The sequence below is a fragment of the Schistocerca gregaria genome, chromosome X (assembly GCF_023897955.1).
Source record: "Schistocerca gregaria isolate iqSchGreg1 chromosome X, iqSchGreg1.2, whole genome shotgun sequence".
NCBI lineage: Eukaryota > Metazoa > Arthropoda > Insecta > Orthoptera > Acrididae > Schistocerca > Schistocerca gregaria.
Window position 1 is genome coordinate 668,724,733 of NC_064931.1, and position 16,835 is coordinate 668,741,567.

Consider the following 16,835-nt stretch of genomic DNA (forward strand, 5'->3'; position numbering starts at 1 on the left):
TCACATGTTAAGTCACATAGTGCTTAGAGCCATTTGAACCAAACAGCCAGGTCATCGATTCCATTCCGCCCCGGAATTTGCCTGTAGCGGCTTACGGAAATCACGGAAAACCTAAATCAGGATGGCTGGATGGGGGTTTGAACCGTCATTCCCCCGAATGCTAGTCCAGTGTGGTAACCACTGCGCCACCTCACTCGCTCCAACCATCTTTATCTCACTGAATTATGGAGCGATGGTGGCAACAGTGGGGCTGTTGTAGAGACTGCATGGACTTAGCATTAATTGCAGTTGTCGATGCTGTAGTTCGAGGCTTTTGATAATTACTTAATCCATCTGGATGCAAAAGAGTTCACTCACACAATCGCAAGTAGCCCATTGCAAATATTCTGTTGGGCCTACACTATCGTTTATTCAACTTATTTACGAAACCCAGAATAATAGATTACAAACAGTAGTGAAAGCAGTCCGACTGTCAGCACCGAAACACAAGAACTTTTCTAAATATAATTCACTCAATCTATTCTATAGGCGCAGTCCCTCCAATAAGAAGCCAAGCAGTAAAGAGGGCAGTCGTCATAAATATGATCTGACCAATATGCAATAAGTAGCAGCAGTTTAATAGTAAACGGTTCAGGGGCCACCTTTGATTCCTTATTGGCAACCGGGAAGTGGAGGAAAGGGAGGCTGCAGTAGCCATATCGCTGATCTTCATCCTAATGCTATTAAAAATAAACGCAAAGTTGACTATAACTAAAACGAATAAAATAACTTTATCAAAATATCACCCTGTCTTCCTCTAGCCGGCCGGTGTGGCCGTGCGGTTCTAGGCGCTTCAGTCTGAAACAGCGTGACCACTACGGTCGCAGGTTCGAATCCTGCCTCGGGCATGGATGTGTGTGATGTCCGTAAGTTAGTTAGGTTTAAGTAGTTCTCAGTTCTTGGGGACTGATGACCACAGGTGTTAAGTTCCATAGTGCTCAGAGCCATTTGAACCATTTGTCTTCCTCTGCAATTTCCTCCCCCCCCCCCTCCTCCCTCTCTCTCTCTCTCTCTCTGCCCACCAAACTTACTTCCAGTACTAAACCGTCAATTCCATGACGTGTCAGAAAGTGTCCTATCAACCGATTTCTTCTTTCAGTTAACTTACGCCATCCATTTCTTTTCTCCCCAATTTTACTCAGTACTTCATCACTACTTATGAAACCTACCAATCCAATCTTTAGCATTCTTCCTTAGAACAAAATTTCAAAAGCTTCTTGTCTGAAATACTTACCGTCCACGTTTCAGTTCCGTACAAGACTATACTCCAGACAAATGTCTTCAGAGAAGACTTCCTAACACTGAAATTTACATTCGATGTTAACAAATTTTTCGTCTTCAGAAATGCTTTTGTTGCTATTGCCAGTCTACATTTTATATCACCTCTACTTCAGCCATCATCAGTTATTTTGCTGCCCAAATAACAAAACTCATCTAATTTGTCTCGTTTCCTAATCTAATTCCCTCAGTATCACGTGATTTAATTCGATAACATTTCATTACTTTTGTTTCGCTTTCCCTGATGTTCGTCTTTTATCCTCCTTTCAAGACACTGTCAATTCCATTAGACAACTCTTCCGAGACCTTCGCTGTCGCTGACAGAATTACAAACCCATCGGTAAACCTCAAAGTTTTTATTTCTTTTCTCTGAACTGTAATTTCTACTCCAAATTTTTCGTAGATTTAATTTGGTGCTTGCTTTTTATTTTTTATTTTTTATTTATTTATTTATTGTTCCGTGGGACCAAATTAAGGAGAAGTCTCCATGGTCATGGAACGAGTCAATACATGAAATTATAACACGATATTATAAACAGATAAAATGAAATATAAAAAAACATATTCAGGTGACAAGTCGTAGGTTTAAATAAAGAAAATCAACAATGTAACACTGGAATTTGCTTAATTTTTTAGCTCTTCCAGGAGCTCCTCGACAGAATAGAAGGAGTGAGCCATGAGGAAACTCTTCAGTTTAGACTTAAAAGAGTTTGGGCTACTGCTAAGATTTTTGAGTTCTTGTGGTAGCTTATTGAAAATGGATGCAACAGAATACTGCACTCCTTTCTGCACAAGAGTCAAGGAAGTGCATTCCACATGCAGATTGGATTTCTGCCTAGTATTAACTGAGTGAAAGATGCTAACTTTTGGGAATAGGCTAATATTGCTAACAACAAACGACATTAAAGAAAATATACACTGTGAGGGTAATGTCAGAATTTCCAGACTATTGAATAGGGGTCGACAAGAGGTTCTCGAACTTACACCACATATAGCTCGAACAGCCCGTTTTTGAGCCAAAATACCCTTTTTGAATCAGAAGAATTAATACCATACGACATAAGCGTATGAAAATATGCGAAGTAGACTACTTTTCGTGTTGAAGTGTCACTTATTTCAGGTACTGTTCTAATAGTAAATAAAGCAGCATTTAGTTTCTGAACAAGATCCTGGACATGGGCTTTCCACAACAGCTTACTATATATCCGAACACCTAGGAACTTGAACTGTTCCGTCTCGCTTATAATATGCCCATTCTGTCCGATCAAAATATCGGTTCTTGTTGAATTGTGAGTTAGAAACTGTAAAAACTGAGTCTTACTGTGATTTAGCATCAAATTATTTTCCACAAGCCACGAACTTATTTCATGAACTACATTATTTGATACTGTTTCAATATTACACACAAGATCCTTCACTACCAAACTGGTGTCATCAGCAAACAGAAATATTTTTGAATCACCTGTAATACTAGTAGGCATATCATTTATATAAATAAGAAACAGCAGTGGACCCAGCACCGACCCTTGGGGAACGCTCCACTTAACAGTGCCCCATTGGGACTGAACATCACTACCACTCTCAATAGTGCGGAGTTTTACCTTCTGCTTTCTGTTCTTAAAGTAAGAGGCGAACCAATTGTAAGCTACTCCCCTTACTCCATAATGGTCCAACTTCTGCAGTAATATTTTGTGGGCAACACAGTCAAAAGCCTTCGTTAAATCAAAGAAAACACCTAGCGTTCGCAACCTTTTATTTAATCCGTCCAAAACTTCACAGAGAAAAGAGAATATAGCATTTTCAGTTGTTAAACTATTTCTGAAACCAAACTGAACATTTGACAGCAAATTATGTGAATTTAAGTGCTCCAGTAACCTTGTATATACAACCTTCTAGATAACTTTAGCAAACACCGATGGCATAGAAATAGGTCTATAATTGTCAATATTATCCCTGTCTCCCTTTTTATAAAGTGGCTTCACTACCGAGTACTTTAATCGCTCAGGAAACCGACCACTCCTAAAGGAAAATTTACAGATATGGCTAAGTACTGGGCTAACATACATAGAACAATACTTCAGTATTCTGCTAGATACCCCGTCATATCTATGAGAGTTCTTGGTCTTTAGTGATTTAATTATTAACTTAATCTCCCTCTTGTCAGTATCATGGAGGAGCATTTCAGGTAACAGTCTCGGAACACTTTTTTCTAAGAGCGCTATATGATTCCCTGTTGGGACTAGGTTTCCATTTAGTTCACATGCTATATTGATAAAGTGATTATTAAATACTGTACATATATGCGACTTATCAGTAACACGGACATTCCCACTACGCACTGATTCTATATCCTCGACTGTCTCTGCAGACCAGCCACTTCGTTTACGACTGACCATATGGTTTTAATTTTATCCTGAGACTTAGCTATTCTATCTGCATACCACATACTTTTTGCCTTCCTAATAACAGTTTTAAGCACCTTACAATATGGTTTGTAATGGGCTGCTGCATTTAGATTCTGACTATTTCTTGCGTTTTGATATATTTGCCACTTTGTTCTACAAGATATTCTTATCTCTCCAGTCAGCCACCCAGGCTGCCTGTTTGTGCTAGTACCCTGTTTTGAACGTTCTAATGGAAAGCAACTTTCAAAGAGTACGAGAAAAGTCTTGAGAAAAGCATTCATCTACTGTATCAACGCTACAGACATCTTGCCACTCTTGTTCCTTGATAAGGTTTACAAAGGTCTCTACAGCAACTGGATCAGCTTTCCTAAACAGCTGATGACTATATTTAACACGCGTTGCAGCACAAAAATCTTTTAGAGTTAAAATTTGTGCATCATGATCTGAAAGGCCATTCACCTTTTTGCTAACAGAATGCCCTTCTAGTAATGAGGAATGAACAAAAATGTTGTCTATGGTTGTTCTACTGTTGCCTTGCCCTCTCGTTGGAAAGAATACGGTTTGCATAATATTATATGAATTAAGGAGGTTTACCAGCATCCTCTTCCTTGCACAATCACTTATACAATTAATATTGAAGTCACCACATATAACTAACTTTTTGTATTTCCTATAAAGTGAACCAAGAATGTCCTCTAGCTTTAGCAAAAATGTTGTGAAATTGGAGTCTGGGGATCTATAAATAACAAAAGTTAGAAGTTTAGCTCCGTTAAATTTATCCACACCCGCACAACATTCAAACACCTTTTCAGTGCAGTACTTTGAAACATAAATTGACTCAAGTGGGATGCCGTTTTTCACATACATGGCTACTCCCCCACACCGCAAAGAGCTCCTCGAAAAGCTGCCAGCCAACCTGTAGCCTGGTAAAGGAAGCCTCTGAATTATCTCCTTATTTAAGAAGTGTTCAGATATACCAATAATTTCAGAGTCAACATCTATAAGCAATTCACTAACTTTATCTCTAATACCTTGTATATTTTGATGAAATATACTAATTCCCTCATTACTCGGATATCTAAGCTTTGTCAAAAGTGGTTCCTTTGTTAGAGAGACTTCCCTTAAGCAGGAATACCTATCAGCTGACTTCGATCTAAAAAAGGTGTAGCTCTAACTCCCACTACTGCAGAAATTTTGCCATGAGTGATCCCACCAACCCCACCTATGCTGTCACCTATAAGCTTTGCTAACCGCCCCTTCCCTTACCTGCTGAGGTGCAGGCCATGTCTAGTACAGACTGAATAACATCAGGGATAGGCTACAATCCTCTATCACTCCCTTCTCAACCAGTGCTTCCCTTTCATGCCCATCAACTCATACCTGCAGTCTGGTTTCTGTACAAGTTGTTAACGGCCTTTCCCTCCCTGTGTTTTACCCCTGCTACCTCTGTAATTTCAAAGAGAGTATTCCGGTCAACACCGTGGAAAACTTTTTCTTAACCTGCAAATGCTAAAACGTACGTTTGCCTTTCCTTAACCCATGTTCTAAGACAAGTCATAGGGTCAACATTGCCTCGCGTATTCCTACATTTCTCTAATCCAAACTGATCTTCTTAGGGGTTAACTTCTACCAATTCTTTCATTCTTCTGTAATTAATAATTAGTGTTCATTTTTTGCGACCATGACTTACGAAACTGATATTTCGGTAATATTCACACCTTTCAGCACCTGTCTTCTTTGGAGTTAGAATTACTACATTGTTGTTGAAGTCTGAGGATTTTCCCCCGTTTCATATGTGTTGCTCGCCAAGTGGAATAGTATAGCTGAGGCTGGCTCTCCCAAGCATATCAGCAGTTCCGAGAGAATGCCGTCTACTCCAGGGGACTTTTTCAGGTCAGGTCTTTCAATGCTTTATCAAAACCTTCCCTCAGTATCACATCTCCCATGTGATCCCCATCTACTCCCTCTTCCCCTTCTATAACATCGTCTTCAAGTTCATTTCCCATATACAGCCCCTCTATATATTCTTATCTACCTTCAGTTTTCCCTTCTTTGCTTACTACTGGTTTCCCGTCTGAGCTCTTGATATTCATAAGGCTGTTTCTGTTTTCTCCAAAGGTCTCTTTAACTTTCCTGTTGGCGGTATTTATCTTTGCCCTAGTTATAAACGCTTCTGTTCGCTTTAAATTTGTTCCCTAGCCACTCCTGCTCAGCGATTTTACATTTCCTGTAATTTTATTTATTTTTGTCATTTGTATTCCTTTCCACCCGATTCATTTGCTGCATTTTTATATTTTGCGCATTCGTCAATTAAATTTAATATCGTGTTCGATATCCAAGGATTTCGGTTAGGCCGTATATTTTTCACCTATTTCATCACTCAAAGCCCCCCATTCGTCTTCTACTGTACTCCTTTCCCCAGATTCAGTCAACTGTTGCGTAATGGCCACTTTGAAACTCTAAAAAACCTCTGCATATTTCAACTTATCCAGGTCCCATCTCCTTAATTTACCATATTTTTCCAAATTCTTCATTTTTCATCTACAGTTCATAACCAATAAATTATGGTCATAAGCCTTATCTGCCTCTGGAAATGTCTTACAGTTTAAAATCTTGTTTCGATATCTGTCTTACCATTACACAGTGTGCGTCAAAAAATGTATACACACTTTCAAGCGTCATAGAAAATGTATTTCCCGTTCTACAATGTTAAATTTCTGGAAATGGAAAGCTTAAAATCCAACTGGAAAAATAAATGTACTTTGAAAATGTGATTCATGTTCAAACTGGTGACCTTCAGCATCAATACATTTCTGATTCCGTACATGGTAGCAAAGTGTCCAATGAGATTTCTGCGCACACCGCCTGAATCTCATTCCAAAGTGTGTCCAGGTTACGTGGTTTACGTTTGTACACCTCATCTTTTACTGTGCCCCGTTAGAAGAAATCCAGCGGTTTGAGGTCTGGAGAGCTTGCAAGAAACTCGATTGGTCCCCTGCGTCCTGTCCACTGGCCTGGCACATTGTGATCCAGGTATGCTCGTGCGTCCCTATGATAGTGCGGCGGGGCGCCATCTTGTTCGAAATAAAACTCATCATTACCTTATAATGCACGAATGATAGGGAATACGGAGTCAGCAAGCTGCTCCAATAACAGTACCTTCAAAGCGGAAAGGCCCTTTCAGACAAACCACACCACACATTTACACCAGGCAAATTCACAGCCTTTTCAACTGTAATGTGAGGATTATCTTCAGCCCAGTACACACAATTGTCCCTATTGACAGTTCCGCTGAGTTTGAATTGGCCTTTATCCGACCAAATTATGCTACCCATAAATCCCGGTTCACGTCTCACCATCACCTGATGGTGCATACCCTCAGATGACGCCACATTAGTAAACAGGTATGTGGAATCCGCTTAATGTTTTCAAAATCTCAGAGATAAAATATAAAGACATGGCATGCAGTTGAAATCACCTATTTCCCCTGAATACGTACATATTTATTAGTTAATTTCTTGGACATTCATTCGAATGATGTCGACATTTCGTTGGAAATTGGGAAACATTAGAAGAAATAGGAAATAACTCTGATGATGCTGAGACTTGTAGTTCGAAGAATGATTATAGTACTAATCAAAGTACAGAACAAAAATACAATACGATCCTAGCCCAGGAATATCTTTCATTGACAAAGGAAAGCTGTACGGCTCCCGATGGCGGGAGAAACGAAGTAGTGTGCAAAGTTAGTTGCCTTTCGTGATATCTGAAAGTGAATTGTATAAATGAAAGAACGATTTACACGATCTTGGAAATATGCGCCAAAATGAAACACACAAAAGTCTTAAGCAAAAGCTATTCTAAAGATTTAGGACTGATCGTGGGAGTCAGTGCACTGTTACTTGTGGAGATCTAAGAGACTGGGTCACCTGAATTAGAAGTGAGTAGTTAAACAGATTCAGGAAGTTATACGCAAAAGGAAGTCGTAACTATCGAAGTTTATTTCAAGTAAACGTGTAGAGAAGATGTAATTAATAAGTAATACTGCATCGAAATTCGTAGCTAACGTGGAGACGAGGTTTCTTGCTTTTCCCTAAAATACTGTGTATAATGCCAGTAAGTCAGGTTTCGTGCAAAAACTGCGTGCAAAACGCACTTTATTATTCTGAGTGAAAAAAAAGACATAGTCGCTTTGCTGCCAATGAATGCCGTGACACATTCGCATCTACATCTGCATCTACATAGATCATAGATACTCCGCAAGCCACCGTAAGGTGCGTGGCAGAGTTTACCCTGAACCACTACTAGTTATTTCCTTTCCTGTTGCACTAGCAAATAGAGTGAGGAAAAAACGACTGCCTGTATGCCTCCGTATGAGCTCTAATAACTCCTATCTTATCTTAGTGGTCTATACGCGTCATGTATGTGAGCGGCAGTAGAATCGTTCCGCACTCAGCTTCAAATGTTGTTTCTCTAAATTTTCTCAATTGAATTTCTCGAATAGAAAGTCGCCTTCCCTCCAGGGATTCCCATTGGAGTTCCCGAAGCATTTCCGTAACAATTGCGCGTTGTTCGAACCTACCGGTAACAAATTTAGCAGCGCACCTTTGAACTACTTCGATTTCTTCCTTTAATCCGACCTAATACGAATCCCAAACACTCAAGCAGCACTCAAGAATAGGTCGCACCAGCGTCCTATATGCAGTCTCTTCTACAGGTCAACCATTCTTTCCTCAAATTCTCCCAATAAACCGAAATCGACCATTCGGCTTTCCTATGACAGTTCCCATATGCTCGTGATGTTTCGTATCGCTTTCCAACGTTGCACCCAGATATTTAAACGAGTTGACTGTGTCAAGCAGATATTTATATAGATCAGAATGTAATGTTCGGATACAGTAGTAACACCGTATCCGAACATTACAGGTTTGTTCTTCTTACTCATCCGCATTAACTAACATTTTTCCACATTTAGGGCTATCTGCCATTCATCATACCAACTAGAAATTTTGTCTAAGTCGTCTTGTATCTTCCTACTGTCGCTGACCACCCAGTCCGTCAAATCATGTATGTACAACCATGCTCAAAAGTATCCGAACGACCTGAATTGCATTTCGCCTGATTCGCATGCAACCCACATAACGCAGCTGTCTAGCAGGTCCTCTAATCGCTCCTCGGTACAGTCGTTTGACTATTGAAAATGGTTCCAACAAGTCACCACTACAAAACACCGCTTTGTATCTCAATATCTCAAGATGTGAAGTACTACAACGATATGACAAATATCAGGGAATACCTTCGCAGAGAGAAGACTGTCCTTAAGGCTTGTAAGCTCACATTTATTAAATAAATGACATACCTGAAATGTTACCACTGTCATTATTGCGTCAGATAGGTAATGCACGTAGTAAGTTCGTCGTATTCATGACTTCCTCTTCAAAGTAACATACCGTACTTACTATTTAATACAAAAAGACATTAAAATTTAAGTTATTCACTAGCAGCTAATTGAGAATATGTACGAACTTTAAATGAGACGACGAACCGTCTCGTTCTGCGTATGGATTCAAACCCACGTCATGCAGACTAAGCAAAGATTTCGTGACTGACGGAAACTAACAGTCATTCCTGACTAAGCATACAGAGAGTGATATACCTCGATTTTAGACAGTATCAGTTAGCAAATACCAACTTTAAATTACATAATGTAAACATTTTTAACGAACGCGAATTCCTACCGCATGTTAACGAACTGCGAGAGATGTTAAATATTACTTCTTCACACATAACATACTTGAAATGGTGTGCAGTAAATCTTTGTGTTGGACAGGAATTCGAACCCAGAACCTAGTCGGATTGATATCAAAGATTAATCAACTGTGACATGTCGGATTTTTTCGCGAGTAGCTAGATGTTTTAACTGAAATGACGAGGCGAAACATTAATTTTTTCCTTCTCAGAATTCTAACCCGGCACTTATCGCTGTTATATTCTAGAGTATACGAGCGTTAAATATGGGTTTGTTACACCAGCAGCGACATGTGAGCATGTTTGAACTAGAAATTAAATGACGAAGAGTTCAGTGATGACTGGGAATCGAACCCCACACATATCGTTGTTGACTACACACAAAGAGACGCAAGCTACCGACTTTTTCTCCACCAGCAGCTCGGAATAGCATCCTTGAACTTACAGTGCTCTTGAAAATAGTTCTGTGTATCAGTGGGAGTCCAGAATGTCAGATATCGTTAGTGTTGACAACGAATGAAAATACATTAAAAATCAAAACTATTATCTACCATCAGATAGGTATTCTCAAGCTAGAGCTTAATAATACATAATGAAAACTTTAGTGCCAGGCCAGGAATCGAACCGATTCACGCACAATAAGTGGAGATGTTGAGGAATCTGCTGTTTTGAACAAATTTTAGTCGAGCTGTATTGTCACGATGGGATCAAATTCCGCGTTAAGGGCTGTCTGAGTCACATACCCAGTTGAGAACCAATTTTATCGACATACACAAGCTCCAATAAAAGATGGAATAAGTGTCCTGTGACACTTCATAGCGTCTGTTTCGTCACTACAAATAAAGAACTAGTATAAGAAAGGTTACTGAAGATAGAGTTTCTACATGCCGCCACTCCAGATTGCGGTTCATTCTAACGTCTACTTGGTAGAAAAGTAATATCATGTTTAATGTGAATTTGAGACCACGATGCCATAATACCTTCTTCACCTGGCGTAGCCAGAAGAGAATAGAAACTGTCTCTCCCTATCAAAAATCACAGACACATGTCGGAATCGAACGCGGACCATAAGTACACCAAACAACTATAAGTCAAACAGACTACTAAATCGTGTCCTCTCGTGACATAATTTTTTACTGTAACGCCGTTGCGCCACACTGGATGAGAATTCTGACACACAGGCTCCCTGTACTGGTTTGCAGCATGTTGAGTACATTCATTTAGTTGGTTGACCGAATCGCCATTAACTAGCTGCCTTGGCTACCCAGTGCATACATTAGACTCTATGTTGTAATCACTGAAATAAAATCACGTAACTACCACCTACACAGATCTGCCAACAGTGCGGGATTCAGAAAATTAAGTAGGAAGAGTTCCTTTCCACTTGAGCTACTTTATTGCGATATCTGTTTGTTGAAAACGTCCTGCAGTGCAAAAGAAAAGCTGTAACTGTCTGTCTTCCAGAAGTCCAGATCTGGCCATATGCGTTATCTCACAGCACTGTGGAATACCGAAGTTCTGGAGGATTTGTTATTGACTTCTCTAGTTGCTGTCGTTATGTGTTAGCTAGTAGCGTAACGATAAGCGTCACGCGCCGTAGGTTAAAAGTCCTGAGTTCGAGTACATTCACTGCCACATTTTTTTAAAACGCAATTCTGCTGCCTGCTGAAGTTATCAATCGAATGGAACTTTGAACATTATTCCCTTCACTTCTCAACCCAAATTAGTCGCATGTGGAAAAGGGCTAGCTTCTGCGACACTTTGTTCTTTTCAGGTTTAATAGACGGCCAGGCAGCAGATGCATCTCGAAACGTTTGTATTACGTATGGGGAGAACCGTATCGTGCCAAAATAGGTCATAAAAGTATTAGCTCTCGTGTGGTAGTGGCATTTTATTCTTCTTCAAATCTTGTTTGACAGATTGAACTCAGCACAAGTTTTCTACAAGCATGTAATTAAAAAACTGCATGCGATTTGTCAGAATGTTAAAGATAACATCAGAGAATTCTCATATATCGTTGATGATTAATTTCTCTCTCATGTTTACTATTGTTTTAACAACACTAAAAGAGACCTTACGAAAATTGTGTACTGTATTATAAGAAATGAAATAAAACTACCCACAATGACCTTACAACGAAAGTCTGCTTTCATAAAACTGAATATCTGTTCACAAATGTGCCTCCATCGGCACGTATTAGTAAAATACTACTTACTTAGATTTCGACTGGGTATGCTGTGTCATACTCAAGAGGTATCCAAATGTGGCATTTCATAAAGAAAGTTACGTATTCCTAGAAACCCAAAATTTGCATGTCAGCAGTGGAAAGATGCGTTGCCTGTTGTGCAGCATTGCACCACCATTTTTTCACCATTGCACTATGAGCCGAAGATATTTTCTTGCGATTTACTTACTGAAGTTTGATCTGACTGTTTGTAGCTCTTTCACAGAAGGGATAAAAACGTTGCACTCATTGAGACTGCAACCACGAACCATTACAGACATTTTTTAGAGGTCAACACGTTACCACAGAGCTAGCAAAGAGGAATTTAACTTGCTCTCCTCTTACGAGGACAATACTGGATAGAACTCGTAACCTGCTCTTTAAAGGACGAGATTAATTGCGATATTCACGTGTAACGACTTTCCTGGGCTGAAAACCGTAAATTTACAATCTTTTGTTACACCTCAAACGACAATAACTTAGATTATTCAATGGAAATGACAGGAAAAAATCAAGTGAACTTTGAGATTTAATTCCGCGCATACCAGGAAGTAACTCGTCTCTCACAGAGTTGCCAAACATACCTTGCCTTGTTGCCAAATCTCAGTTACAGTACCAGCAGGAAGAAGACGAACCGATTTGATTCTACAGCGGGCTGGGAAGTGACCATAGCTGGCGTCTCAAAGACGCGGCTGCTACGGCCTCGAATACGCAACGCGTCTGATTCGCATTTTTGTAACTAGGTTTAGGGACTGGAGCGTAGCTACTAACAATACTCAGAATTGACTGCAAACTAAGCACCATAAATCAGTAACTCTCATAGTTCTTTCTATATTTCTTTCGTGAGTGTGCTCGAAACTAAGAAACACATTCACGGACGTTTCCGTGCCTCGCTGATAGTCGAGCACAACAAAAAATTGAAAATAAAACAGAATGTGTGTGTGTGTGTTTGTGTGTGTGTGTGTGTGTGTGTGTGTGTGTGTGTGTGTGTGTGTGTGTGTGAGAGAGAGAGAGAGAGAGAGAGAGAGAGAGAGAGAGAGAGAGAGAGATAAAAATAGAAAAGAATGAGAGAGAGAGAGAGAGTAAAAAATCGTTGTAAAGAAATTGAATCATGGTGTGTAAAGAAATCTTTCATTAAAATGACACGTTCCACATTATTACGAAATGTTGTATTCATGATGTATGGAACAAGTATTAATCTAATCTAAATTAATCATATCGTATTGCTGGCTAGCCAAGAAGAGTCATGAATTACTGAAATTTTCGCCAATATCAGTAACCAAATCTAAACTTTAAAATAAAAGAAGACAGATTTTGTAGTAAACCGGTACTCCTATCAAGACCCTTTCGTCCGTGTTAACTAACCATGAAAAATGTCTGATATATCTCCATTAGGAAGTAACACAGTGTGAATGCTTTGAAAAATGAACCACATGATTTGAAGTTCTGTGACAGAGATACGAACCCAACAGGTAATCGGATTGTTAACTAAGTAAAATCAAATGTTACGTATCGATTTTCCTGACCAGCTACTAGGTGTTTGAATCTAAAAGAAGGATACAAATTTTTGTGTCTTAGTGACAATCTAACCACACACCTACCGTCCTTCTTTATCATCCACGAATATAGCTTAAGTATCAATTGCATATTCACTGTTTGACCAGAAATAACGACACCTATAGCCATTGTTGGCCACAGATGAACAGACATTAAAAATGCACGTTAACTTTCAATAGCAGGCCGGTGTGCACGTGATAGGGCTTGAAATGGAATTATGAATATATTTTTACTGGATAAGGATTCAGACACAAACACTTAGCTTTGGAGGAGACCTAGAGACGATTGCAGACTTGGGACAAGGAACGAAACGATTGAACTATAGTGTTCCGAGAGATTCAGATTCTCGGAAGTGGAGTTATGAATTCGAAACACAGTCCAGCACCAAATTATTCAACGTCTCTAGTTCAGTCAAGTGCAAGTAAAATAAGAGCCCTGTTCCCTTAAACGGTTATCGGTTCACCAAATAAAATAAAATTTCCTAATGTAAGTAAGTTTACTGGCGACAGTATTTCTGTTTACCATGACTTCGTCTGAGTCATGTCCCAACGTAAACCGGCTCTGCCCAGTTGGTAATGAAGGAACGTGATGTTTAATGCGGATTCTGGTTTATAACGTCCTTCTCTTGAGGCTACCAGAGGGAAAGTAAATCTGTTTTTGCCTCTTAAAAGTAAATGCCTGAACCCACGCTGCGCACCCGTTATAGTTCGTTCCACCAGACCATTGTGGCCACATTTCCCAGCCAAAGGAGTGTGCTGTAACGGATGACACTCTTAATTTACAAAATGAGTGACAGCGGAAAAAATGCGAGTCTGTTAAATGGTTAAGTAGAAGCAAGCTTCTGATACGGAAGTTAAGCTATTCTCATGTCAGCAGGATGTAAAGACTCTTTTAGGCCTGATGATCTCGATGTGAAGTCATTTTGAAATTTTCGTTAAGCAAAACACAAATATTTCTTGCACCATGCGCAACATACAAACGGAATCTCCCTGCACTGACGTATTGTCCGATATATTTTTCGGAAAACATATCTGATTCATGTTGCTAAATACAGCCCTATCAGATATCAATTTGTATGCGTACCAATTGTATAAAAGTATATCTTGACATAGAAAGGCACATAGAGGTATTCGATTGAAACATAACCATGGCCAAGATTGTAACTAGGGTCAACAGCATCGTCGTGTACCACCCTGACAACCCCAACGGTGACAGTGCTCGGCCGGTTACTTACGTTTACTGGAATCAAAGCTACAGCATGAAAACACAAAAATGTTTATAACCCGAAGATCATTAACGTTGGAACCCATAGTAAAGCAAAGCAGTCATCAGTCGGATGATTGGTTCGAACACCACAGTGTTTTAATGGGCAAGGTCTTGTTGGAGGTGGTATGCCGTTGCTTTCCTCCGACCTTTGAGTTGACTTACCCAGCCAGTTAATAGGGGAACCTACAATTCAACGTGGCTTTCGTAACACAGTGCAACTCGGCATTTTTCGCATCAACTATCACTGCTCGAGGGGAAATAAGTGTAAATTGGCACATAAAAATTGTGAGAATGACCAGGAATCGAACCCTAGACCTTTATATTTGTAGATTTGCTCTTTACCACTTTGCGTCCATGCAGCCACAACTGCGGCTTCTGGGTGCCTTTTAAACTGTTGATCACTCGTTTGTGGCTGCGTTGGCACTTGCGTGTCCCTGCACCAATGTAAAGAGAACTGAACTGAATGTTCAAGTTGCCATAAACAAAAAAGGAGAAAAATTAAACAACATAAATGTAATTTCTGTAATGAAATTGGAAGGTGACCTTTACACATCAAGTCCTCTTGGTAGCTCGACTCAATAAATTGATTGAATATTTTAAATATCACTTTTGAACAGTATTCACTTCTCCTTTAATTAACGTATGGACCTCCAAACAAGCAATTTGCCTGAGTAGCTATAGAGCAGGTTCTGAAATGTATTTACACAATGTTTTGCACCCATTTACAATAGGGAATGCAAGAAAGAAACCAAAAACATTACATTGCATTTACTCTCTGTGCCTTGCTAACACATATAAATCCATGACAAAAATAAATAATTAGAAGAATCTCCTGTGAAAGGAAAAAGGATATGGCGCTTTAATTATAGCGCACTGGATCAGGAGCAGTGCTTCAGCCCCAGCCAGTAGGCAGCAAACGGGTTCCAGAGAACTCAGAAGCATGTGGTGTTCAGAGGCAGATGGACGGCCAAGAAATCTCTCGCTAAAATATTGTTGAACCAAACTGTTATTACCAATGTGACAGAAAGCGAAATATATTGTAGATTCGCTTGAATTACACTTACCGCTTCAGCACCGAGAGGAAAGGGGCGATAAAAGTTTTGTCGAAGCGTTCTTTTGGTTGCCAGACGTCGTACTTCCCCTATCTCGCATTTCACCTCAGGACTACGGTCGTAGTCAAGGGTGACGTACTCAGACTGTAGTCAAAACTTCCTCCGGGAGGTGCCGCAGTCAACAATGTTGCCAGATCGAGCATATTACAGGACATAGAATTCCGAGAGGTTCACGACTGTATTGTCCACCTTACGTGAATGACTCGGCGGTCAAGATTGTATCTACAGCACATACCGCACGTTGAAACCCAGAAGAATTAAAAAAAAAAAAACGAAATTTGTTTATGAGAGCAACTAACTACAATGTTCGAAGTATTCATAGTACTGTATACTTGTGTTTAAACGCCTCCCAATGCCCACTCAAGGAAGACAAGGATACACAGTCTAGCTTCAGTATTATAAATACGCCTCAGTTTGTGGGTGAACTTAGACTTAGGTTGCTAATCATTCTGAATATTTAGAAGTACTGTACCCATTGGTATAACCTCATATTCAACCAATGATTCTAACAGCCACAAGGGTCTGGTGGAACGAACTATAACGGGTGCGCAGAGTGGGTTCAGACATTTACTTTTAAGAGGCAAAAACAGATTTACTTTCCCTCTGGTAGCCTCAAGAGAAGGACGTTATAAACCAGAATCCGCATTAAACATCACGTTCCTTCATTACCAACTGGGCAGAGCCGGTTTACGTTGGGACATGACTCAGACGAAGTCATGGTAAACAGAAATACTGTCGCCAGTAAACTTACTTACAGAATTGACTGCAAACTTAGCACTATAAATCAGTAACTCTCATAGTTACCTAACAGGTAATCGGATTGTTAACTAAGTAAAATCAAATATTACGTATCGATTTTCCTGACCAGCTGCTAGGTGTTTGAATCTAAAATAAGGATACAAATTTTTCTGCCCGAAATATTTACAAAGGCACAGACGGTGTTTAGAAAGGATAGATTGCATGCAACCGGTGCTGGCGTGTTTGTCGCTGTTGTAGTAGTTTATCCTTCAGTGAAGTAGAATTGGATAGTTTCTGTGAATTATTATGGGTGGAGTTGCTTCCTTTTACCGACCTCCCGACTCAGCAGCATTAGTGGCAGAACAACTGAGAGAAAATTTGGAATACATTTCACATAAATTTTCTCACCATGTTATAGTCTTAGATGGAGATTTCAATATACCAGATATAGACTGGGACACTCAGATG